Source organism: Marmota monax, unplaced genomic scaffold, assembly GCF_021218885.2.
Source record: "Marmota monax isolate L192 unplaced genomic scaffold, Marmota_monax_Labrador192_F-V1.1 WCK01_AAM20220418_F8-fsc00019, whole genome shotgun sequence".
Classification (NCBI taxonomy): Eukaryota; Metazoa; Chordata; class Mammalia; order Rodentia; family Sciuridae; genus Marmota; species Marmota monax.
The window spans coordinates 14,130,543-14,158,160 of NW_026695242.1; positions in this window are offsets into that span (position 1 = coordinate 14,130,543).

Below are 27,618 nucleotides of genomic sequence, written 5' to 3' on the forward strand. Positions count from 1 at the left end.
CAGAAGAATCATTTTAAATTATATGTCTTGCCTTTGAAATAAACAATGACAACTGCAATGCAAATAAAAGTTTTTAAAACATTATCAGAAAATGAAAGTGTATTAGAAAATTCTGAGTAAATTGTCCAGAAATACACCAAACACATACACACACACATACACATACACACACACACACATACACATACACACACACGGTAAAAGAAAAAACTTACTATTTAAATAACTTACATAAAATCATGTTTTTAACATTTTATAATTGAAATTTTGAAGCATTTGAAACCAAAGAGAAAAATACCATGAAGAAATAAGAATCTATCATCAATTTTCAACACATAATTATCAAACGTGGACATCCTAGTTTCCTTTATTTCTCCACTCTTTTTAAACTTACTGATTGTTTTACATTTTTAAAAAATTTTAGAAATCTATTATTTCATCCAAAAATGCTTCATAATGTATTATTAAAGATTTAAATTATTTTGTAAAAACAATCAAAATATCTGTATCTTTTAACACACATAAAAATACCAATTATTAAGCACAAGCATACAGTCAGGCAAATGTTTCCAAATTGCCTCAGAAATAGTAGACTTTTCCCTAGCTTTTAGTCTAAATATGTCATACTTTTTTCAATTGTATTTTAATCATAACTTCTTCTTTACTCTTTTATTATTATTATTATTTATTTGTTGAAGAAACTAATTTATTCATTTATCCATAGAATTCCCCACATCCTATATGTGATGTCTTGCAATCAGTTGACATCGCTTAGCACATTCCTCTTTCCCCAAACTTATAAAAGCAAAATAAATTAAGAATATTTACAAGAATCAGGTTCAGATTTGGCAAGGATAATTCACAGGTTGCTATGTAACTTGTTTTATCGCTTTAAGGAAGCACATAAGGCCTTGCCCCCCTGTGCTCTTAAGATTGATCCTTGAATTCAAATACTGCAGCCTTATCCATCCATTAAACCTTTCTCACCAGTATTTCACCAGATCATCTTACTAGCTTTTGATTATCATTAAATAGATATAACATTTTCTCAAAGGTAGTAAAAAAAATATTCATTTCTAACTGCAGTGTTCTTTCTGCACTTATTAGCTGGAATTCAATAAAAACATTTTTCCCTTGTTAATCCTTTGGTTTCTCTAAAGTCTATTCTATTTAGGAAGGACCAGAGAAATATTTGATACTTGCTCTTTATATGACTGTTTTTCAATACCATATTTGATGCTGCTAATACACTGTGATTATTAATATTTTGAGGCTTTCATTTATACCATATGAGAAATGAAAGCATCTTCAAGTTAACTCCTTTGCCCTTTGGATATGACACAAACATCATAATAGGTTTTTTTAAGTTATAACAAGATTTTTCAATCTTATCTTATTTATTTCCTGCCCCAGACCTAACTCAGCCATTCTCCAAGAATTCCTAGTTACTTTTAGTGAGATATTGTTATAGTTTAGATATGAGGTGTCCCCCAAAAGCTCATATGTGAGACAATGCAAGAATTTTTAGAGGTGAAATAATTAGATGATGAGAGGTATAACCTAATCAGTGGATTAATCCACCAATATGGATTAGCTGGGTGGTAACTGTAGATCAGTTATGGTGTGGCTGGAGGAAGTAGGTCACTGGGAATGGGCCTTTGAGGTTTATGTTTTGTCCTTGTGCGCGCTCTCGCTCTCTCTCTCTCTCTCTCTCTCTCTCTCTCTCTCTCTCTTCCTCCTTCCTCTTTCTCCCTCTCTCCCTCCCTCCCTCTCTCTCTGCTTCCTGGCTGACATGTTCTAAGCTGCTTTCCTCTGCCACACCCTTCCACCACGATATCCTGCCTCATCTCAGGTCTATGAATTGATACCTCTGAAAACATGAGTCAAAATAAACTTTTCCTCTTCCAATTGTTCTTGTCAGATCTTTTGATCACAGCAATGAAAAAAACTGACTAAAATGGACATTATACTTGGAATTCACCATCTGAGTGAAAGGCACACTTGTTTTTGATGTATTGAGCAATGTATCTTTATCAGAGCTATACAATATGATCTTCTGCAATGATGGAAATATTCCAAAGCTGTGCTGTCCAGTATGGTAGCCATGAGCCACGTGTAGCTATTGAGCTCTGAAAATATTGCTACTGAGACTGAAGATCTGAATTTTTTATTTTATTTCATTTTAACTATTTTAATGTAAATAGCTATATGTGGTTAGTGGATACCTTATTAGACAGTTCAGATCTATACCATGATAATGGGTTTTTTTTATTTAAAAAAATGCTATGAACTAAATTTCTCTCATACTTTTCCCATGGGGAGTTGAGGTCTTCTCTTCCTCTCCCATTAGTCTGGGTAGGTTTGTGATGGCTTATACAATTGCAGAAAGGCAAAAGGGATGCTATGCAATTTCCAAGTTTAGGTCATAAAAGTCCTTTCATGTTCGGGATCGTGAGTGAATTCTGGGTTTGTTTGAGCCATCTCAAGGCAGGAGCATTGCTCTTCTGAAAACCCTTGGTGAAATCCCATGGATTCAATTTGAGACTGTTTAGTTTATGCTGACACCCAGCCCATTGGCTCAGACAGTCCTAGATTCAAACACAGCAGCCTGGAAATGGAGGAGGTGGGCGTAACCTGCTAAACCCCAGCCAAGTTGTTTTGGCCATCTTCATCCTGCTCCTCAGGAAGTTCTTCACACTGAATCCCATGGGTGTTCCTACCCATATAAATAAAGCCCACGGGCTCCATTTTGTTGTTAGACCCAGTCTCCAATCAGAACTGGATCGTCCCACTGTGCCTCAGCTTTTCACTTATTTCCATGTCTTGTCTTTGTTTCTTAAATTTCTCATACCTTTAATATGTCTACTCTGACTCACCTTCCTTGTTCAGAGAAACTGAGTAAACGCACACAGGTCGTGATACTTTCATCTGTAAGACTGGAACCTGCATTCTCCAGGTACCCTCTGAGGATGCTCACTCTGGGGAAATCTAATTGCCAAATTGGAATTCCAGACACACAGAGCATGCCATGCAGGGAAGCCACATGATGACACTTCAGTCGATACTTCTACTTCATCGTCAACATGTCACTAGATTTATGAATAAAGCCTGCTGTGATCCTCCAGACTAGCCCTTCATCCAGATGAGTGCACCCGCATATGACAGGAGGAAAAAAAGATTCCCCAAGCCATGTTCTGTCCAGATTTCTGATGAAGAGAATTCATGAGCATAACAAAATGGCCTTTCTTTGACACCACTGAATCTTGGTATGGTTGGATACACACCACTGACAGGGCAGATTTTGATACCTGGAAATTAGATGCTATAATATTGCAAAAAACATAAAATGTGACTTTGATCTTAAAAATGAGTTTTGGGGGGAAGCTGGGAGAACCTTAAAGATCTTGGAAAAAGGCTGATAAACCCTTTCCATACCTACCTGGTTACGTAAATATCCTGGTGGTACTTGTTAAAAACACACTTTCATTCCTGAAGATTTAAATTCAAAAAATCTGAGGTGAGGCCTGGGAGTAAAATAAACTGCCAAAATTAGGGAAGGTTGGCAAACATTGCACTAAATCCGAGTCAGCTGTAAACCTTTAATGAAATAATTAAAATGCAATATTAAATGCAGAAAAATATTACATGCACAAAAATATTCAAAACAACATAAGTTATAATGAAAATAATAGTAAAAGATCTAAATGCTCAATAACAGACACTTGGTTAAATATATTATGGTGTAAACTTGTTAGAAGGGCAGACAACGAATAAAATAATCTTTATAAAAAGTAATTACATAGAAAAATATTGTTAATAGAGACGGAACTGTAACTACCAACAGAACAGGCCCAGCGGCCTGCTGAGGAGCAGAGCCGCCCCCCACCCCCCGCGCCTGCCAGGTAGGCGGAACTGTGACCACCGACAGAACAGGCCCAGCGGCCTGCTGAGGGGCAGAGCCACCCCCTACCCCACCCCACCCCCGCGCCTGCCAGGTAGGCGGAACTGTGACCACCGACAGAAAAGGCCCAATGGCCCGTGGAGGGGCAGAGCTGCCAACCACTCCTGCAAGGTAGGCGGGCCTGCGACCCACCGGCAGAACAGGAGCAGCGGCCTGCTGAGAGGCAGAGCCGCCCCCCCCCCCCGCGCCTGCAAGGTAGGCGGAAATGTGACCACCAACAGAACAGGCCAGACCTGCAACCGACAGACAGAACAGGCCCAGTGGCCTGCGGAAGGGTAGAGCCCCCCCCCCCACGCTTGCAAGGTAGGCGGACCTGCGACCCACCGGCAGAGCAGCCCCAGAGGCCTGCAGAGGGGCAGTGCCACTGCCTGTGCCTGCAAAGTAGGCAGAACTGCGACCACCGACAGAACAAGCCCAGCGGCCCGCAGAGGGACAGAGCCGCCGCCCACAACTGCAAGGTAGGCGGACCTGCTACCGACCAGCAGAACAGGCCCAGCGGCCTGCCGGCGTGGTAGGCACATTGCCCCAATTGGAGGAGGGGCAGAGCCGCCGCCCGCGCCTACGAGGGAGACTTTGCAACTATACAAGACCAATATAAATATATAGGGGGAAAATTCAATAGCACAAAGTTTCACCAAGCAGAAAGAAACGCGAACAGTATGAAGAGACAAGGAAAGAAAGGACCACAAGCAATGCAGGTCAACTCAACGTTAGAAGAGGTAATAGCTGCAGCAGATGGAATGTCAGATAAAGAATTCAGGATATACATGCTTCAGATGATCTGGAGACTCAAGGAAGACATCAGACAGCAAAATCAGACAATGAAAGATCACTTCAACAATGAATTACATAAACAAATCCAAGAAGCAAAAGATCAACTATACAGGGAGATAGAGGTTATAAAAAAAAACAAACAGAAATCCTAGAAATGCAGGAAGCAATAAACCAACTTAAAAACTCAATTGAGAATACTACCAGCAGAGTAGAACACTTAGAAGATAGAACATCAGACAATGAAGATAAAGTATTTCAACTGGAAAAGAACATAGACAGCTCAGCAAGACTGTTAAGAAACCATGAGCAGAACATCCAAGAAATATGGGAAAACATCAAGAGACCAAATTTAAGAGTCATTGGGATACAGGAAGGGACAGAGTTTCAAACGAAAGGAATGAGCAATCTATTCAATGAAATAATACGAGAAAACTTCCCAGACTTGAAGAATGAGACAGAATCCCAAATCCTAGACGCCTACAGAACGCCGAATGTGCAAAATCATAAGAGATCCACACCTAGACACATTATAATGAAGATGCCCAACATACAGAATAAGGAGAGAATTTTAAAAGCTACAAGAGAAAGGAAGCAGATTACATTTAGGGGTAAGCCAATCAGGATAACAGCTGATCTTTCAACACAGACTCTGAAAGCTAGAAGATCCTGGAATAACATATTTCAAACACTGAAAGAAAATGGGTTCCAACCAAGAATTGTGTTTCCAGCGAAATTAAGCTTCAGGATGGAAGATGAAATTAAAACCTTGCACGATAAACAAAAGTTAAAAGAATTTGCAGCTAGAAAACCATCTCTTCAAAACATCCTCGGCAAAACATTACAGGAAGAGGAAATGGAAAATAACAATGAAAACCAACAGTGGGAGGTAGGACAGTAAAGGGGGGAAAAATAATCAAAGAGGAAAACAAACCATGTTTAGTAACAGAAATAAACAAATATGGCTGGAAGAACAACCCATATCTCAATAATAACCCTAAATGTTAATGGCTTAAACTCACCAATTAAGAGACACAGGCTAGTAGAATGGATCACAAAACAAGACCCAACAATATGCTGCCTACAGGAGACGCATTTGATAGGAAAAGACATACATAGGCTGAAGGTGAAAGGTTGGGAAAAATCATATCACTCATATGGACTTCGGAAACAAGCAGGTGTGTCCATACTCATATCAAATAAAATAGATTTCAAGCTGAAGTTAATCAAAAGGGATAAAGAGGGACACTACATACTGCTCAAGGGAACCATACACCAACAAGACATAACAATCATAAATATATATGCCCCAAACAATGGTGCAGCTATGTTCATCAAACAAACTCTTCTCAAGTTCAAGAGTCTAATAGACCACCATACAATAATCATGGGAGACTTCAACACACCTCTCTCACCAATAGACAGATCTTCCAAACAAAAGTTGAATAAGGAAACTATAGAACTCAATAACACAATTAATAACCTAGACTTAATTGACATATATAGAATATACTACCCAACATCAAGCAGTTACACTTTTTTCTCAGCAGCACATGGATCCTTCTCAAAAATAGATCACATATTATGTCACAGGGCAACTCTTAGACAATATAAAGGAGTAGAGATAATACCATGCATTTTATCTGATCATAATGGAATGAAACTGAAAATCAACGATAAAAGAAGGAAGGAAAAAGCATACATCAATTGGAGAATGAACAATAGGTTACTGAATGATCAATGGGTTATAGAAGACATCAAGGAGGAAATTAAAAATTCTTAGAGATAAATGAAAACACAGACACAACATATCGGAATCTATGGGACACATTGAAAGCAGTTCTAAGAGGAAAATTCATTGCTTGGAGTTCATTCCTTAAAAAAAGAAAAAACCAACAAATAAATGATCTCATACTTCATCTCAAAATCCTAGAAAAAGAAGAGCAAAACAACAGCAAAAGAAGTAGAAGGCAAGAAATAATTAAAATCAGAGCTGAAATTAATGAAATTGAAACAAAAGAAACAATTGAAAAAATTGACAAAACTAAAAGTTGGTTCTTTGAAAAAATAAACAAAATCGACAGACCCTTAGCCATGCTAGCAAAGAGAAGAAGAGAGAGAACTCAAATTACTAGCATATGGGATGAAAAAGGCAATATCACAACAGACACTTCAGAAATACAGAAGATAATCAAAAATTATTTTGAATCCTTATACTCCAATACATTAGAAGATAGTGAAGGCATCGATAAATTTCTTAAGTCATATGATCTGCCCAGATTGAGTCAGGAAGATATAGACAACCTAAACAGACCAATATCAATTGAGGAAATAGAAGAAACCATCAAAAGACTACCAACTAAGAAAAGCCCAGGACCGGATGGGTATACAGCAGAGTTTTACAAAACCTTTAAAGAGGAACTAATACCAATACTTTTCAAGCTACTTCAGGAAATAGAAAAAGAGGGAGAACTTCCAAATTCATTCTACGAGGCCAACATCACCCTGATACCTAAACCAGACAAAGACACTTCAAAGAAAGAAAACTACAGACCAATATCTCTAATGAACCTAGATGCAAAAATCCTCAATAAAATTCTGGCGAATCGGATACAAAAGCATATCAAAAAAATTGTGCACCATGATCAAGTAAGATTCATCCCTGGGATGCAAGGTTGGTTCAATATACGGAAATCAATAAATGTTATTCACCACATCAATAGACTTAAAAATAAGAACCATATGATCATCTCGATAGATGTGGAAAAAGCATTTGACAAAGTACAGCATCCCTTTATGTTCAAAACTCTAGAAAAACTAGGGATAACAGGAACATACCTCAATATTGTAAAAGCAATCTATGCTAAGCCTCAGGCTAGCATCATTCTGAATGGAGAAAACCTGAAGGCATTCCCTCTAAAATCTGGAACAAGACAGGGATGCCCTCTCTCACCACTTCTGTTCAACATAGTTCTCGAAACACTGGCCAGAGCAATTAGACAGACGAAAGAAATTAAAGGCATCAAAATAGGAAAAGAAGAACTTAAATTATCACTGTTTGCAGATGACATGATTCTATACCTAGCAGACCCAAAAGGGTCTACAAAGAAACTATTAGAGCTAATAAATGAATTCAGCAAAGTGGCAGGATATAAAATCAACACGCATAAATCAAAGGCATTCCTGTATATCATCGACAAATCCTCTGAAATGGAAATGAGGACAACCACTCCATTCACAATATCTTCAAAAAAAATAAAATACTTGGGAATCAACCTAACAAAATTTGTGAAAGACTTATACAATGAAAACTACAGAACCCTAAAGAGAGAAATAGAAGAAGATCTTAGAAGATGGAAAAATATACCCTGTTCATGGATAGGCAGAACTAACATCATCAAAATGGCGATATTACCAAAAGTTCTCTATAGGTTTAATACAATGCCAATCAAAATCCCAAGGGCATTTCTTGTAGAAATAGAGAAAGCAATCATGAAATTCATATGGAAAAATAAAGGACCCAGAATAGCAAAAAGAATGCTAAACAGGAAGTGTGAATCAGGCGGTATAGTGATACCAGACTTCAAACTATAATACAGAGCAATAGTAACAAAAACAGCATGGTACTGGTACCAAAACAGGCGGGTGGACCAATGGTACAGAATAGAGGACACAGAAACCAATCCACAAAACTACAACTACCTTATATTTGATAAAGGGGCTAAAAGCATGCAATGGAGGAAGGATAGCATCTTCAACAAATGGTGCTGGGAAAACTGGAAATCCATATGCAACAAAATGAAACTGAATCCCTTTCTCTCGCCATGCACAAAAGTGAATTCAAAATGGATCAAGGAGCTTGATATCAAATCAGAGACACGCCGTCTGATAGAAGAAAAAGTTGGCTACGATCTACATACTGTGGGGTCGGGCTCCAAATTCCTCAATAGGACACCCATAGCACAAAAGTTAATAACTAGAATCAACAAATGGGACTTACTCAAACTAAAAAGTTTTTTCTCAGCTAAAGAAACAATAAGAGAGGTAAATAGAGAGCCTACATCCTGGGAACAAATCTTTACTCCTCACACTTCAGATAGAGCCCTAATATCCAGAGTATACAAAGAACTCCAAAAATTAGACAATAAGAGAACAAACAACCCAATCAACAGATGGGCCAAGGACCTGAACAGACACTTCTCAGAGGAGGACATACAATCAATCAACAAGTACATGAAAAAATGCTCACCATCTCTAGCAGTCAGAGAAATGCAAATCAAAACCACCCTAAGATACCATCTCACTCCAGTTAGATTGGCAGCCATTATGAAGTCAAACAACAACAAGTGCTGGCGAGGATGTGGGGAAAAGGGTACACTTGTACATTGCTGGTGGGACTGCAAATTGGTGCAGCCAATTTGGAAAGCAGTATGGAGATTTCTTGGAAAGCTGGGAATGGAGCCACCATTTGACCCAGCTATTCCCCTTCTCGGTCTATTCCCTAAAGACCTAAAAAGAGCATGCTACAGGGACACTGCTACATCGATGTTCATAGCAGCACAATTCACAATAGCAAGACTGTAGAACCAACCTAGATGCCCTTCAATAGATGAATGGATAAAAAAAATGTGGCATTGATACACAATGGAGTATTACTCTGCATTAAAAAATGACAAAATCATAGAATTTACAGGGAAATGGATGGCATTAGAGCAGATTATGCTAAGTGAAGCTAGCCAATCCCTAAAAAACAAATGCCAAATGTCTTCTTTGATATAAGGAGAGTAACTAAGAACAGAGTAGGGTCGAAGAGCATGAGAAGAAGATTAACATTAAACAGGGATGAGAGGTGGGAGGGAAAGGGAGAGAGAAGGGAAATTGCATGGAAATGGAAGGAGACCCTCAGAGTTATACAAAAGTACATACAAGAGGAAGTGAGGGGAAAGGGAAAAATAATACAAGGGGGACAAATGAATGTCAGTAGAGGGGGCAGAGAGAGAAGAGGGGAGGGGAGGGGAGGGGAGGGGGGATAGTAGAGGATAGGAAAGGCAGCAGAACACAACAGACACTAGAATGGCAATATGTAAATCAATGGATGTGTAACTGATGTGATTCTGCAATCTGTATATGGGGTAAAAATGGGAGCTCATAACCCACTTGAATCAAAGTGTGAAATATGATATATCAAGAACTATGTAATGTTTTGAACAACCAACAATAAAAAATTTTTTTAAAAAAAGAAAAATATTGTTAATAATAATATTAAGTATTGAGAAACTTATGTGAATTGAGGATAATATTAAAAGCATACAGAAGAAAAGACAACTGAAGAAAATGCAAAAATATTAATATATATTATGTGCAAGTGTAAGAGTAATATTTTTTTCTTTCATTATTTTCCAATTTTCTAAACTTGGCACATGCTTTACAATTAAAAAATAAATAGATTATCGTACAACTTCTTTACTCAGGAGAAAGGAAACCCCTTGGTTGCCAGCTGCCTGAGGAACTTCCTACCCCCTCCTCCATCAGGAGGGAAGGTGGTGGTCCAAGCTTTACTGGTCCATCTTTCACCATCTCCTGTCTGGCCCTAGAGACTCCACCTCCCTCTGGTTCTCTACCCTCCCTAATGTTCGATAAAAAGAGTTCCAGGCTCCCTTGAAAGGTAGATGCAGGGATTTCTAAAGGGCAACTTCTTATCTGACCCTATTTCTCTCTCCTGGGATTTCAGGCAGCCCCAGAATTCCCACAGTAGTACTAATTACCCAGAAAATCTAACCTATACAACCAGTAACCAAAAACCAGGGTGACTGTGGGTTTCACAGGACCTGAAGCTGTTAGAATTTGTAAAGGAGCCTCTTTCATAAATTAGAAGAATATGTTTACCCACTGACACCCAAAAGGCATCGACTCCTGGGAAGTGGAGACAGAAGTATTCTAACCTCCCAGCACAGCTGGGCTCCTTGCATGTTCCAGAACAGATGCCAGGTCCGGGGTGGCCTTGTTTCCCTCAATTCCTCTCAATATGGCCTCACCCCACTAGACTCTCCAAGGGGAGGCCTGGGGAAAGACTGCAGAGCCCCAGGCAGAGAAAGTGGATGTGAGAGCAGTGCTGTGGAGTCCACTGGGCCACACTCTCCTGTTTGCAGGGAGCACAGGGCTGAGGGCTCTGAGACCTCAGGGAAAGACTCTGCTGGCTCCATGCATATACTTTGCTTTAGATCATCTGATGAAAATTGCATTTCTGCTCATTAGCAAGAACATGTTAGGGCTAAACTCACAATAATAAATATTAAACCACATTCCAAAAAGAAGGTGAAAATACAGTTTTTTGTTCAAGCATGCTGTTTGTGTCTCTCCCCAAATCCGTGTGCCTCATCACTTAATCACCATGAAGGCAAAGCCTTTTGTGCCTTATAAAAGAGGCCCTAGGGAGCTGTCATGTCCCTTCCAACCATGTGAGGACACAATGCAGAGATGCCATGGATGAACCAGGAAATGGGTCTCCACAGATGCAGAATCTGATACCGTGGTCTGTGACTTCCCAGCTTCCAGAACTATAAGAAATAAATCTCTGTTGTTTATCAGCTGTCCAGCCTGGGTTTTGTTATAGCCTCCCAGCAGATTAAGACACATACATCTTCCTGTTTCATTTGATCATTGGTCTACAAATTAGTTTTTCTTAATCAACAGACCAAGAGAAGAAACTTCCAAAAGACTGCAAGGGAATTCTATCCCATCATTCTACAAGAGAGTGTTTTCCTTTAATTTGGGTCTTCTCCAGCATATTTACAAAGAAACAGTGTCAGGAATACAACCTACCAAGGTCCCCGCCTTAGCAGCTAGCACTGTGGTGGCCAGAGGGAGGGGGCCTCCACGAAGCCCCCCCAGAAAGAAGCCTTCCATTTGGTATAAGTGAAGAAAAGAAGGAGTACAAATCGCATAGTACTTGGAATTCCCTGGAAGCTATTAATTCATACTTAATGCATAATCACATGTCCTTTTATTAATCGTTTGAATGCCATTTCTCCAACTGAATTTTAAGCCCTGATGGTGAGGGAATAGAGTCTTGCCATTTATTTTTATACTCCCGAATCCTTGCAAAGTTCCAATGTATAACAGAGAGCTCACGTAAAGCTAACCACGGTGGTGCATGCCTGTAATCCCAGCAGCTCAGGAGACCAAGGCAGGTGGATCAAGAGTTCAAAGCCAGCCTCAGCAAAAGCAAGGTGCTAAGCAACTCAGTGAGACTCTGTCTCTAAATAAAATACAAAATAGGGCTGGGTATGTGGCTCAGTGGTCAAGGGCCACTGAGTTCAATCCCTGGTACCAAAAAAAAAAAAAAAAAAAAAAATCTCACTAAAGTTTTTAAGACTATTTGAATTAACTAATTTAGCTGATTTAATAATTCACCCCAAAACCATACTAATCAACTAAATGAGGAGAAGTGGCACTGAGCCACATTGAGGGCTAGTTTACACGGAGCACATGCTGTATGATGTGGTTTCTGTGATGTTCCAAGGAGGCAGCTGGGAGCATGAAACTGGTTTCAGAGGCAGAATAATTGAAGGAGGGAAATAATTCACTTGTGCGAAGTATCCTGTCTGAAAAGCTCTGTTCTCAACCACTTAGGCTGCTGGGGAGTGGAAGGAGAGCCTCACAAAGCCAGGGCTGCCCCTTTGGGAAGGAGGCTATGCTGGAGGTGTCCTGAGTCCCGAGGAGCATCTTCTAAGGATGTGTCCAAGTGGCCTGCCATTCAAGGCAGACGAGCTCAGCATGCTCTCCCCTCATCTTCTCCTCCGAATAAACACTGATCAGGCCACAAAGAAAGTATGCAGGACAGTGTCAAGTGTGAATTGTGCTTATCTTGATACAACCACTCTCACCAGGGACAGAACAGCTTCTGTCCTCCGGTAAGATTTCTTTTACTTCACTAAGAACATGGATCACCGCGGCGTTGAGGACGTGTGGTCCATGACTCTTTCACACACACCAGCTCACTCCTAAGAACAAGCCCCACCTCCCACTTAGCCCAGGGAATGTTCCTCCCAGGCTCCTTCCTGCTGTCCACCCGCCTGGCTGGAGCACTGCCCTCCCCCCCCCCACCAGCTAGCTTCCAGCCTCACTTCTAGTAACACTCCCTGAATTGAAAAGCTCCCCCCATGTCTACCCAAGGCACTGGGTATGTAAATAGATTTTCAATTTTCAATTGCCGCATAACAAACTAAATGGCTTAAAATATGTATTTATTATCTGTTTCCTGGGGTCAGAAGGTCAAGCAAATAGATCTGAGCTCTCTGCTCAGAGTTCCACAAAGCTGAAATCTGTGGTCAGCTGGGGCTTCCATCTCTTCTGGTCCTCCCAGGGGTCATTCAGCTTAAAGACCACATTCTATTCCTTGTGGTTGTAGGACTGAAGTCTTGTTTGCTGACTGGGTATTGGCTGAGGGCTGCTTTCAGCCTCAGGCCACACGGCCCCTCCACAGGCAGTTCACAAGGTGGCCATTTGCTGGTTCCAGGCCAGCAGGAGAATGGAAGCTGCTGCCTCCTTTCCCTTTAAAGGACTCACCTGATTGGGCCAGGCCCACCCAGGATGGTAGGATAATCTCCTTCTTGCCTAAAGGGTAGGACAATCACTGAGAGTGATATGTATCATATTCACCTGTTTCCCCCACACACACTCAAGAGGAGGGGATAACACAGGGTATCTGTACCAAGGAGCATGAATCTTGAAAACCACCTTAGAATTCTACCTACCACAAAATGCACTTTGTTTTACCTACCTTAAATACTTTCCCATTTATCTGCTCATTTTAAAAATTTAAGTAAGAAGACAGCAATGAAATTAAAAAGTCACTTAAAGGAGAAGGAAAAGGGCAATATTTTAGTCAGCTTTTTCATTCCTGTGACCCGACCAGCACAATTGTAGAGGAGGAAAATTTATTTGAGGGCTCACGGTTTCAGAGGTCTTAGTCCGTAGAAGGCCCGGCTCCATTCCTCAGCGCTCAAGATGAAGCAGGACATCATGGCAGAAGAGTGTGGTGGAGGGAAGCAGCTCACATGATGATCAGGTAGCAGAGACAGAGAGAGAGACTCCACTCTCCAGATACAAAGTGTATACCCCAAAGGCACACCCCCATTGAACCACTTCCTCCAGCCACACCCCATCTGCCTCCAGTCACCAAGCAGTTAATCCCATCATTCACTGATTGGGTTAGGGCTATGATCCAATCATTTCTCCTCCAAGCCCTCTTGCATTGTCTCACATGTGAACTTTTGGGGGATACCACATCTAAACCATAACAGGCAGAGATCCAGAACTTCCAGTTTGCCCTTTGATCCCTCCTTCCCACAGAGGCCAATGGCAGCTTGTTCAGTGGATCTCACAGAGGTGCCTCAGATTCCACTGATCAATGTCACCCAGCATTTCCATCTGCTATATAATTGCTCTTGGAGAGCTAAACTGGCCATTTTACCTATGAAACAATACACTAACCCTGGAAGAGATAGATAACACAGAGAGAACCATAAAGCCCTCTGGGGACAATCCCAAAAGAGTAGAGAGAGGACTGAGCTGGCCCCAGCTGCCAGTTCCCCAGGCAGCTCACTGCTGAGCCCCAGAGGCACCTCTGGGTTCAGACCATCTTCACACCTGTCCTCCCTCCCAATCTGTAAAGGTGATTCCTGCTTCAGGTTGGTTTGGGTTATTCCAGCACTTCCCATGCATAGAACACACGGTGCTCCTCTATAAAAACCTGCTTCCACTCTCTGAAAAGCTTTTGATTCCTTCACATCATTGCCATCATCTGGATTTGATCCTTCCGATGGCTGAGCAGTGTGGATGCACCATAATTGTTTGTTTTTCCATTCTCTCAAGGATGAAAATATTCTAACCTTTGCCTATTATGAATCTGCTTGCTATGAGCATTCTGGTACAAGATATTATGAATGCAAAAGTTTTCATTCTCCTGGGTAAATGTGGGAATAAAACTTCTGAGTCAGGAAGGTCTGTCTAGGTATACCAGCACCTGTGTGAACCTTTCTCACAGTGGCTGTAGCATTGTATGTTGCTGATTAGAAGAATCCCGGGGGCTCCACATCCCTGATGACAGACTTGTCCAACCTGATCCATCTGTGAGGTCTGCAATGGCATCTCACTATGGTTTTAATTTTTATTTCTCTGATGACTACTGATGTTGAGCGCTTTTGTATGCGCCTACTGGATATGTGTGAATCTCCCTTGTAAAGGATTGTTCAAAAGTACCCATATTTTATTGAGTATCATGGCATTTTATTGTCGAGGTGTAAGATTTCATATTTTCTGCACTCCAGTACTTTGTTAGATGAATGTTTTGCAAATACTTTTCCCAGTATCTGCCTCATCAATTCATTTTCTGAATCATGTTCTTTTGATGAGAAGTTTGAAGGCTGTCTTCTGTCTTTTCATTATTTTTTGATGTTTAAATTAAAGGTTCTTGATATCAAGTGTCTTATTTCTCAGAATACATTTCATGACTTTTAAATGATAAGGAGTTTTTCATATCCAAAGATTACAAACAACACCCATTATACTCTTTTCTAAGTCTCATAATTTTTTAATACTGGGCCTTAGATCCTTCTGAAGTCCATCTCTAAGCTGATTTGAGGTAAGGATCTTAGCATTTCCTCCAGATGCACAGTCAAGGGAATCAGTTATCCTCCCACGTTCCCATTCTTTTTTTTTCTGTCCTTTTAAGAATTTTCTATCAACTTTCCATTTCCATGGTTCCAATAAGCAAGGAAACACTGATGAGACCAAAACTCTTTTTCTAGGTTAGGATGGTAAAACTCCACAGCCTTCTCTCTCACATCCACACACTCCTGTTGTTCAATTGAAAGACAAATATTTCTAAATATGTACAAAATCTGTCTGCTTCTTATTACCTCCATGTCCATGCCCAATCCACCAACAGGCTTGACTTGGACTCCAGCCTTACCCTTCGGACTAGTCTCCCTGCTTCTGCTATCACTCAGGTCATGTCATTTTTTGCTCTAAATCTTCCAAATAGTCTCATCTCCAAATAAAAGACAACTGTCTTCCACCAACCTACACGGCCTATGTTCCTGTGCTCCCTCCTACCCGCTGACCCCATTCCAGACCCATTAGCTCAGCATCTGCTCCTGAGAACACCAGGTATCCTTCCTCTGGGCTTTGCAGTGCTTTGTACCACTATCTGAAACACTTTTCCCCTAGATATCTGCTGGGCTTACTCGATTTCTTCTCTGTGGACTTGGCTCAAGTCTCACCAGTGAGGCTAACTGTGTTCCCCCTGTTTCATCTGACACCTGTGCTTCTCTCCAGCCCCAGTCTTAATCCCCACACACTGCTTTATTCTCCATGGTATCTGCTACTGGCTAATCTACTAGATAAATTTTTTTTTCTACAGTACTGAGGATTGAACCCAGGGGCACTATACCACAGAGCTATGCCCACAGCCCTTTTTATTTATTTTTATTTTGAGTCAGGGTCTCACTGAGTTGCCCAGACTGGCCTCAAACTTGCAAATCCTCCTGCCTCAGCATCCTGAGTTGCTGAGATTACAGGCATGCACCACCATTCTAGGCTATAATTTACTTATTATGTTATTTCCTCCCCTCCAACCTGAATGTCGGCTCTACCAAGGCAGGAATTTTGCCTTTTTATGGTACCCTTCCTAGATTTTCACAAACTATCTCCTTAACCTGGAAAGAGCCCTTTTCCACATGGCTCTTCCTCTTCCTTAAGATGCAACTCAGGTTTCTTCTACCCCAGAACTTGTTTTTATGTCCTTTCTAATGGCTCCCATTACCCTAACACTGGCCCCTAGGCTGAAACCTTCGTTCTTTTCATCTGTCTTCCCCACCACACTGTAAATTATTCTAAGAGATAACCTTCAACTTTACATCATGAGGTCCTAGCCCAGAGGCATAACTGAATAAATCTCCAATAAAACATGAGGGAAATACTTGTACTCTTTTTTCTCTCCATCTGAAGAAGGTTCTCCTGTGGTGAAAAGCCTTAGAAAGATTGCAATGTCAGAAATTAAATCTAGTAAAGACACAACGGGACACTAAGGTCAGCCAGATCTGAGTGAAACACTAACTCTCCTGATTTGATATTTACGGTTGAGTAGCACCAAACTGATTTTTTTTTCCCCAAATAGGCCCTATCTAGATATTTCCCTGAAAAGAGGGCATTTTATGATTTTTTTAAAGCAGCATGAAAACAGCTATAATGTATAATATTGTGTGTTAGTTTTTCATTGCTGTTACCAAAATACCTGACAGGAACAACTCAGAGAAGTAAAGATTTATTTTAGTTCAGGATTTCAGAGGTTCAGTCTGTGGTCAGCCAACTCTCTGGACCCAAAGTTAAGCAGAATAATGTGACAGAAGGGCACAGAAGAGGAAAGCCACTCAGTACCCAGCAGCCAGGAAGCAGAGAAAGAACAAGGAGCCACGTACAAGATATAGTCCCCACTGGGAAGCCCCCAGTGACCTACTTCCTCCAGCTATACCCCACCTGCCTACTGATTCCAATCAATAGTCTACTCAAATTATTTGATGAGTTTACAGCTCTCATCTTTGCCTGAAAGCCACACCTTTGGCCCTTGCTACACTGGAGACGATACTTCCAAATATGAGCTTTCGGGGGTACATTTCAGATCTAAACCATAAGAAATTTGGTAACCGTAAGAAAATATCAGCAATTGGCCTTCAACAGATACCAAGCTTCATTTTGGACTTCTCAGCCTCTAGAACTGTAAGAAATAGCTCTACATTGTTTACAAGTTTCCCAGTCTTAGTTATTTTGTAACAGAAATACAAACAACAAAGGCATGGACCTAAGTCTCAAATTTTTAAGTCCCCAAAAAAGAGACAGGTTTAAATGATGAAAAATCATCAAGTGTGGTTTCTAAACACACATCAAAGATGACCTCACCTGCAGGGAGGTCAAAGTGGTGGGAAAGAAGCCAAGAGGAAAGAAGCAAGGGCAAGTTCCCTGGTCTCTCCATTCTCCAGACCTCATGGCTGCCCGCGTTGCCATCCCTTACACTCAAAACTCACGGACTTCAGAAGTCAGCATGGGAAGTCAGGAAGTGCAGATACTTCCACTTGTTATTCACCAAGCCACAGAAGACTGCAGAGTTAAGTCTAGTTCAACACATCACCATTCATACAGTCAGTACTTCTTAAGTGGAGTCAAAAAGCAGAGACCCATGGAGCAGCGGATATCCTGGCAGATCCAAGACAAGAAGAAAACTGGCCCACACCTTAGGTCTGCCAGGCAGTCAGTCAAGGTCAAGGACAGCTCTATACAAAACTCTCTTCCAGCTTGGTGTAGGAAGACAGAGCAAGTTATGTTTGCTTAACATAAGGGACTGAGACTTTTCCTAGCAAGGGAAGGTGCAGTCGTGGGGGATAGTGATTCACTCCCCATTTCTAAATGAAGCTTTCACTTTAAATTGCTGAGGTCATATATCTAGGATCAGTAAAAACTGAAGGGCTGGTTGATGTCCTATACTTCCATCTCCCACAATCCCTTCCTGGTGGTGACAAAGATACCTCTCAGGCAAAGCTGATGCTTCCATCCCAGAACTGGAATATTTTAACCAAAGGTAAGAGCAAAAGCACCTCCAAGCACAGGTAATTTCTCAGCAGTGCTGCCTCCTCAAACCTCAAAGGAGGTGCCATGGCTGGGTGGCCAGGTATCCTGACTGAGGCAAAAGTAGAAATGCCTCCCTGAACATGTATGGCCTTGTCCCCTCTGATTATAACTGACCTGCTGTGACCATAAACACCCCATGAGCTCAGAAGAATGGTAGGAAGAGAAGTCTCTCTAACCACAAGCCCTGTGATGTTCCCTCCCATTGTACTACCTGGACTTTAGCCACAAGGGCCCCAGTGCTCTGACTGTAAGCCAGAATATAAGGGCCTAAAAGCACAAATGCGACTCTGGCTGCATGACTTCTACAGACGAATTTAGTTATGTATGCCCCAGGGGTTAAGACTGCAGGCATAAAGAGAAGTATCTCCAGGCATGGGAGGGTGCTGACCCTTCCACTTCAACCAGTGTGCTCTGGCCAGGGAGACAACAGCTGGCATAAGATAGGTAAGAGAAGTACAGCCTAACACTGGTGTGTTGTTGGCCCCTGAGACTGCAACAGATGTGCTCTGGCACAATGAGCTCCAGCTAATGTGACCACACACACACACACAAAAAAAGTTGTCACCTAGCACTCATCTCAGTGGTGCTGACTTCTTTGATAGTAACAGATGTGCCTTTATTAAGCTGGATGTCACTATAAGCAAGAAGAAAGAAAGAGTCTCATAGGTTAGATGGGCTCTTCATAGAGGTGAACTCTCTAATTGCAACCAGAGTGCTATAAACCAGCAGGACCCTGGTACTGAGGTCTAAGTGTCTCTAACTTAGGAGACAAGTGTCCACTTGGTACTGCACCAAAGCTGAGTGTTCCAGACAAAGCTCATGTGTGGGGCAGGAACATATACCCTAACCCTACTGCTACCCCTACGCGCTACAAACCCCATGAATACCATTTTACTTAGTTTTTCATTGCTGTAACCAAAATACTACACTAGAACAACTTGGAGGAGGAAAACTTTTATTTGTGGCTTATCGTTGCAGAGGTTTTGGTCCAGAGATGACCAACTCCATTGCTCTGGGCCCAAAGTAAGACAGCACATCATGGGGGAAGGGCCCAGCAGAGGGAGGAAAGCCGCTCAGTTTATGGTGGGGTTAGGAAACTCAGAGTGAAAATGGGAAGGGGCCACAGGGAAGTTGTACCCTTTTAGGGCACATCCCCAGTGACCTACTTCCTCAGGCCATGCCCTGCCTGCCTACAGTTACCACCCACTCAGTCCATTCAAATTAGCATACAACGATTACAGCTCTCATAATCTAATAATTTTGCCTCTGAATATTCCTTCATTAACAGGAGCTTTGAGGGGACACCTCATATTCCAAACCAAAACAAATACCAATGTGTTTATAGTAGTGTTGCCAAATAATGAGCTGCTGTCCCCAGTGCTGGGAATCCTGGTGTGGATCTAAAGCCACATGGGGAAAATGGCTGAAGTGTGTCCAAAGACCAGCTGATTATGGACAATGATGCCAAAGGTACAAAAATGGTGATGTCGCCGAGCATGGTGATGCACACCAATAGTCCCAGAGACTCAGGAAGCTGAGGCAAGAAGATCACAAGTTTGAGACCAACCTCAGAAACATATTGAAGCCCTAAGCAATGTAGCAAGACTGTATCTCAAAATCAAAAATAAAAAGGACTGGAGATGTAGTTCAGTATAGCATGTCCCTGGGTTTAATCCTCAGCACCAAAAGAAGAAAAGAAAAGAAAAAGAAAACGGGATGTCAAATCCACACGTTGACTGAATTGTGCTACCACTGAGTAGCTGAGATGTGGCAAAGGTTAAATTAGGAGCTCATGCTGAGGCTGCCCGGTTTCCAAAAGGGAGAGAACAGCAGAAGCTCTGGGATGTAGCACAGCAGGGGCCCCTGAGTACTGCCTTCTTGGTTGAAGGAAGTTTGAAAGTTATATTTGGATCACTGAGCACCTGTTCAGGCAAGTTGGTGAAAATGGGCTCAAAAAAATGCTACCTCTGGGTGATTTGTTCTTAGAACCCAGCAGTTCCATGGAAAATGGAAGAAGCTTTCATTGGAGTCCAGGGAGACCAGAGAGAATAGCCTGAGGAGGGAAAGTGATACCCACATCAATTTCATCAGTCAAAGGCAGGCTGAGATATGCAGTCTGCAGAGGTGCTGACTACAACAGTGGAGATGACTGTGGGGACAGTAATGGCCAGAAAAGACAGAAGTACTGGGGGAAGTAGCTTCTGCCACTGTCCCTTTACATGGGCTTTTCAAATATGAATATTTGAAAATGTTTTTTAATTGGTGCCCAATAGTTGTACACAGTTATGGGATTTGTTGTTACATATTTGTACATGCACACAATATAACAATATAATTTGACCAATATCATTCCCCAATATTTCCCCTTGCCTCCCTCCTCTCTCATCCTGATCCCTTTACTCTACATCTCCCTTCAATTTTCATGAGTTCACCCCCATACTTTCTTTTCCTTTTCTCCTCTCTAGCTTTCACACAAATATGAAGATTTTCAAAATATTGTTATTAATGTCTAATTTAATTCCATTATGGTCAGGAAAATGCTATAATGTTTCTGCAGTGATGTTTCCAATTCTTTCAAATTTTTAGGCATTTTTTTCACTAAGCACATGTCTATTTTCATTAACATTCCATGTGTACTTGAAAAAAAATGTGTATTCATTTATTGTGAGTATAGTATTTCCAAATGTCAATTAGATCAAGTTAAACCTTAAGTACCCTTAATTGTTTTTTATCTACTTGTTTTAGTAATTGCTGAGAAAGGGGAATTCAAATTCCCAACTATGATTATAATTTACTTTAGTTTGGTCAGTTTTGGTCTCACGTATTTTGAAGTTCTGCTAAGTACTTGTACATTTTGAAAATTTTCTATCTTCCAAATTAATTGACCCTTTGGTTTTAAGGCCATGTCTTTCTGAACAACCCATCATAATCCTTGTCTTCAAGTATAATTTGTCTGATACTAATTTAGCTGCACCATCTTTACTTTGCAGAGAGTGATCAACATCCTGGTTTATCCAGAAACCAACCCGTGTTTAGCACTAAAAACCTCATCTCCTAGAATACTTTTCACTTCTGGGAAAATTGGGTAGTTGGCCTCCACGTATCTAGTATTTGCATATTATATCCTTTTCTATCATTTTACTTTGAACAAATGTGTCTCATATTTAAAGAATGCCTCATTCAGACTGTATAGTTAGGGTAGTTTTGCCTTTTTTTTTTCCCCCAGCTAGTTAATTAGTCTCTGCCTTTTACATAGAGTTTTCCATGTGGCATCAACGCCTTCCAATTTAGCGGATGGGCAACATGTTAGTCAGCTTTCTGTTATTGTTACAAATACCTGTGATGAAAAACATATAAAAAAGAAAACGTTTATGTTTGTTTACAGTTCTAGAAGGTCCAGGCTATGACAAATTTGGCCCTGTTGCTTTTGGGCCTGTAGGGAGGCAGTACATCATGGAGAGAATGCATGGCAGAGCAAAACCACTCACCTTATAGTCAGACATCAAAAGAAAGGAAGAAGAAGGAGCCAGAGGCCCATTCTCCCCTTTAAAGTGATGACTTAAAGACCTCCCACAAGGCGCCACATTTAAAGATTCCACCACCTCCAAATTGCATTAACTCCTGGGCTTTGCAGGGACCTTTAAGATCCAAACTATAGCAATAGAATACTCTTCAGTCTTAAAAAAAAAATGAAATCCTGACATTTGGAATAAGAGATCATGTTAAATGAAATCAAACAAGCATGGAAAGACATACCACATGATCTCGTTCATATGTGGAATCTGAAAAAAAAAAAAAAAGAAAGAAATTGTTCTCAGAGAAATTGAGAGTTGAATGGTGATTACCAGAGACTGGAGCCTGGGGCTGCAGGGAAATTGATCTATGGGTGCTGAGTTATAGGAGTAAGGAGTTCTGGTGTATTATTGCATGGTAGGGTGAATATAGATAACAATAGTACATATTTTTTAAAGCTAGAAGAAAGGATTTTGAACATTCTCTCCATAAAGAAATGGCAAATGTTTAAGGATATGGGTGTGTTTAACCTAATTAAATATTATATAGCATATATCTATATCAAACCATCAGAGTGTCCCATAAATATGTACAATTTTTATGTTTCCATGTATTAGTTTAAAAATTAATTTACTCTAAAAAATGAATAAATGAGTAAACAAACCAGCCAATAGCAACAAATTAATAAATGAATGAATAGTTTGATTTCTTATTGGTAAATAACTCAGGTTCTTTTGGACTCTTTTCCCTTCTGTTCTCTGCTGTTAGCTCCATGGTCAGTCACCATCAGTCAGGAAAAGTACTCAAAAAGCCTAAAGATCTGTGAAAGGAAAAGGGTTTAAAATCTTAGTATGCTGTTCCTAAAAAGAGTCCCAAGGACAAAATATATAGTTAAAGAAGTTTATATCATTGGCTACAATAAGGTTTGGAGATTCTTGATTGGTTTCCATCTCCAGGTTATTGGCACTACATCAAGGCAGAAGTTGACTTAATAGGCCTACTTCCAAAAGCAGTGTAGGCATCAATTCCATAGGTTGCTGAGAAGAGTTCTGAGTCATCTCATCCTGCCTCCTATTCCAGGTGTCTCATACTTGTTTACTAGTTTGTAAATATAGCTGTTCACCACCGTTAGCATAGGAAAAGTCATCAAATGTATATTCAACAACAAGAAAGACAGAAAGTCAAAACAATGTTTATATTTTACATGAGGTTCAGAATCCAGATGAAGAACATATGGGGTTTCAATTTATATTCTAACCTTCATCTCAAACCTGGAAGATAAGTTGGGCAGATTTATTAATCCCATTGTATAGATTGAAAAGCATAGGCCAGAAAGATGTCATCCTACCTTTTAACTGGTGACAAAGTAGAGACTGGAACTACTGTCTCCGGACCCCTTTACATAATAGCAAGTTGGAACTTGCAAACATATACAGTGTGGTGAGCACTGAGATGTTTTATGAACTTACAGATGCACTTGCAATGGCCTACCCACACTTTTGCTTGATTAATGATCAAGGAACAAAAAAAAATTACTTTGTAAAATCCCATCAGAATTCCTATGTGCAATGCTAGGCATTTGTTAACCACTGACAGATTCATGCAGTGATTGTAAGGCTATAAAACAGGAAAAGCCAACTAATTCTCTACCACCATTCAAACTCTTGCCCTGAACCCTTTAGCCCTTACTCAAGCCACCTGAGCTAATCCTTGGTCTTTGCAATAAAATGATACTGAAACATTTATAAATCTAAGGGCACATTTTGAGTGAATATCAAACATGGTGTTTGATAGATTTTTTTTTCTTCAAGTACTGAGCAAACTTTGTGCTTTAAAAAATTCACTGTGTTACTGATAATTGAAAATGGATTTACTTAGCTGGGTAGCTTTAATTAGTTTGCTGGTACTCCAAAGACTTTTGGGTGAATGGGTTTTTTTTTAATACCTGTAATGCATACAAGCATTAAATCAAAGCTGACTCCAGCAAAATCTAATTCTAAAAGCCCTAGAGTGAAATCAAGATAAAATAATTTACACCACAACCACTGCATCAAAATAGAATGAAGTCTGTGAATAGTCCAATAGCTATCACCACTGTGATTGTCCAAACCCAAGAATTTTCTAACAAATCCCACATTCATTACATTGCTGCTGCTGTTTGCTTGTCCAAAAGGGTTATCATTTCTAAAACACATCAATTTAACAAGGGTACAATAAAGACCAGAAGGAAACATACAAAAATGAAAAGAGAGGCAACTCTTTGATGGAGGAACTATGGATTTTTCCTTTTTCTTTTTAAATACACATTTAATGCTGCTACAAGATTGTTATTTAAAACTATAAAGCAAGCTGACCTGGGACACCATCTCAGCATTTAGAGTAGTAGTAGATGGGGAGTTAGGGCTCTTACTTTGCATTCCCAGCCTTGAACTCACCTCTTCTTTCCATTGGGCTAAGCCTGAATATCTCTACCAATTAAATGATAATACATAAAATGACCTGTTCAACCTCACATATTAAAAGATCATTAAAAGGATTAATAAAAATATGTAATTATCAAATTCAAGCAAAGAAAAATTGTGCAATAAATTGTGACCAAAAGAACAACCTAGAGGAAGAAAATGTTGAGTTTGAGCACGGGGTTTCAGAGGTTCAGTCTATGAATGAATGACTCTATTGCTCTGTGCCCAAGATGAGGCAGAACACTGTGGCTGAAGGGCACAACAGAGGAAAGCTGCTCACCTCATGGTAAGCAGGAAGCAGAGAGAGAAGGCGGAGCCAGGGGCACAAAATATAATCCCCAAGGGCATGTCCCCAGTGACCGACTTCCTCCAGCCATGTCCCACATGCCTACACCACCCAACACAATATTCCTTTCAAATGGATTAATCCACTGATTACATTATAGCTCTTATAATCTAATCATTTCATCTCCTCCTTTGGGGAGCTCTGGGGGAACACCTCATATTCAAACCATAATAGCAAGTTGGAACTTGCAAACATGAGTAGGAAGAAGTAAAGGAGGAAAAGGGATTGAATAAATTCCAACAGACAGGCTGAATATACTCCTGTGTACAAAGGGCAGACAACATCTGGAGATACAAATATTGATGCTCTCTCATTCTCTCACCAAAAGAAAAGAAACAGCAAACACTGAAGCTTGTCAAAGGCTGAATGGTGTTCATAATATAGAAATGACCATTATGTAAGACTCAAAATGTCAATCTAAAATTTTAGAGACTGGAATCAGAAGACCTTGACTCTGGTCACACCACCAATGTCAACTCTTAACTGTGCAAACAATCAAGTTTTCTTTTTATAGTTCCTTATCTGAAAATTAAGGGTAACGGTTAATGTTAGTAAAGTCTCCTAGCTCCATAGTCTGCATGGCCCTCAGGATCCAGGATGACCTACAGAGGTTGAGAATATTCTGGTTCACAGAACATCAGGGCATGTGGCTGAATGTCATGGAAATATGCCAAATTCTGTTCCAAGAGTGACTCAGAAGGGAAAACTGTCACACAGATTTCAGATATTCCAAAGTTCTCATATCTGCTCAAGTCTTCACTTTAATATGTCTCTCCTATAATCATACCCAACCCACAGAGATGAGAACAAAAGGGCAAGGGTGTGTTAAGCTTTCCAGGGCCCCATCTCTTTGACAATCCATAGACTTGAAAAATAATAATTAGCGATTGTATCTGTGATGGTTGATTTGGAATGTCAACCTGACTTACAAATAAAGCATTGTCTATTCCAAGTCATTGCATTAATTATTCTCAATGCCTCCATAGACACTGAGCCTGTCCCTCTTCTGCTGAAAGGGAAACCCAGGCAGTTTGACTTTTGATTGGGATGATTAGGATGTACCAGTTGTGTCAGTGAGGGTGTTTCTGGAGGAGGTCAGCCTGTGAATAGTGAACTTTATGGGAAAGATCTGCTCTCAATGCTAGCAGGTGCCATTCAACCATCTGGGGACCAAATAGAAAAAAAGAAAAAAGAATAATTAAAAAGATAGAACAAGGGTAAGTTCTTGATCTCTTTCCTCTGGAACTTATACCCTCTTCTCCTGTCTTTGGATGTCATAACTCCAAGCTTTCTGGCTGTTGGGCCACAGGACACCCCCTGGTGGCACTCCCCACCTCCCAAGGCCCTCGGGCCTTCAGCCTCAGACTGAGTTACACCATCAGCTTCCCTGTGTTCTGAGACTTTCCTGGCTTCCCTGCTTCTCCAGTTTACAGACAACCTATTGTGGGATTAAGCCACCATAATTGAGTGAGCCAATCCACCTAGTAAATCCCTCCTGAAATAGCTCTGTGTGGTGTGTGTGTGTGTGTGTGTGTGTGTGTGTGTGTCCCCTTGGTTCTGTCCCTCTGTAGAATCCTAACTAAACCAGTATCTAAACATTCTCCTTGTTCCTATGTGCCACAGCCTCAAAATATTTAAAAATCTCATGTATTCTCCCAGAATCTACCACCAAGGATTCTAAATTGCAGATCCGGGAAGCTAGAGTCCCCCTTAAAAGGGATTTCATAATAAAGAATGTAGAAGATATTCTAAAGTACCCAAGGGCTTGCATCAAGGACCTTCAGGCCAACTTTCATGTTGAGCCTTGATTAGAAAAAGAAAGAAGAAGAGAGAAGTAATTTTTAAACCATCAATCCTCCAGTTTGATTATAAAACCTCCTTACATTGTTTAGGTTTTCTTTTTCTGTGATTTTTAATTGACAAGTCATGGTTGTATAGGTTTATGAGGTACAATGTGATATTTTGATAGATGTAAATAATGTAGAATTATTAAATCAAGTCAAGTAATCTATCACCTTTTTTACTTAACATTTTTTGCATGAGACATTTGATATTTACTCTTAGCTATACTGAAATATATATTACTATTGACTATAATCAATTTGTTGTACAATAAATCTCAAACTGTATTCTTCCTGTGTATATGAAACTTTGTATTTTGACCAGCCATTCCCTATTCCCTCCCTCTCGCCCCACCTTGGTCTTTGGCAATTATTATTCTGCTCTCTACTTCTATGAGAGCAGTTTTTATATTCCACATGAAAGTGAGATTATGCAGTATTTGGGTTTCTGCGCCTGGCTAATTTTTTTTTAAATAATGTCCTCCAGGTTCATCTATATTGTTGAAAATGACAGAATTTCCTTTCTTTTTAAGACTGAATAGCATTCACTTTGTATATGTACCACATTTTATTCATCTATTCATCAGCTGGTGGACATTTGAGTTGATTTTGCATCTGGGCTATTGTGAATGATGCTGCAATGAACATGGGAATGCAGATATTCCTTCAACATACTGATTTTAGTTCCTTTGGATCTATACTCAGGAGTGGGATTACTAGCTCATATAATAGTTCTTAATAGTTCTGGTTTCGTGTGTGTGTGTGTGTGTGTGTGTGTGTGTGTGAAATTTACATCCTATTTTCCATAATGACTATATTAACCTTCATTTCTACCAACGGTGTAAAAGGAGTTCATTTTCTCTGTATTCTCAGTAACACTCACCTTTTATCTTTTCTATAAAAGCCACTCTAACAGATATAAGTTGACACTTATTGTGGTTTTAATTTGCATTGCCCTAATGATTAGTGATGCTATTATGGTTAGGATATGAGGTGTCCCCCAAAAGCTCATGTGTTATAAAATGCAAGAGAGTTTAG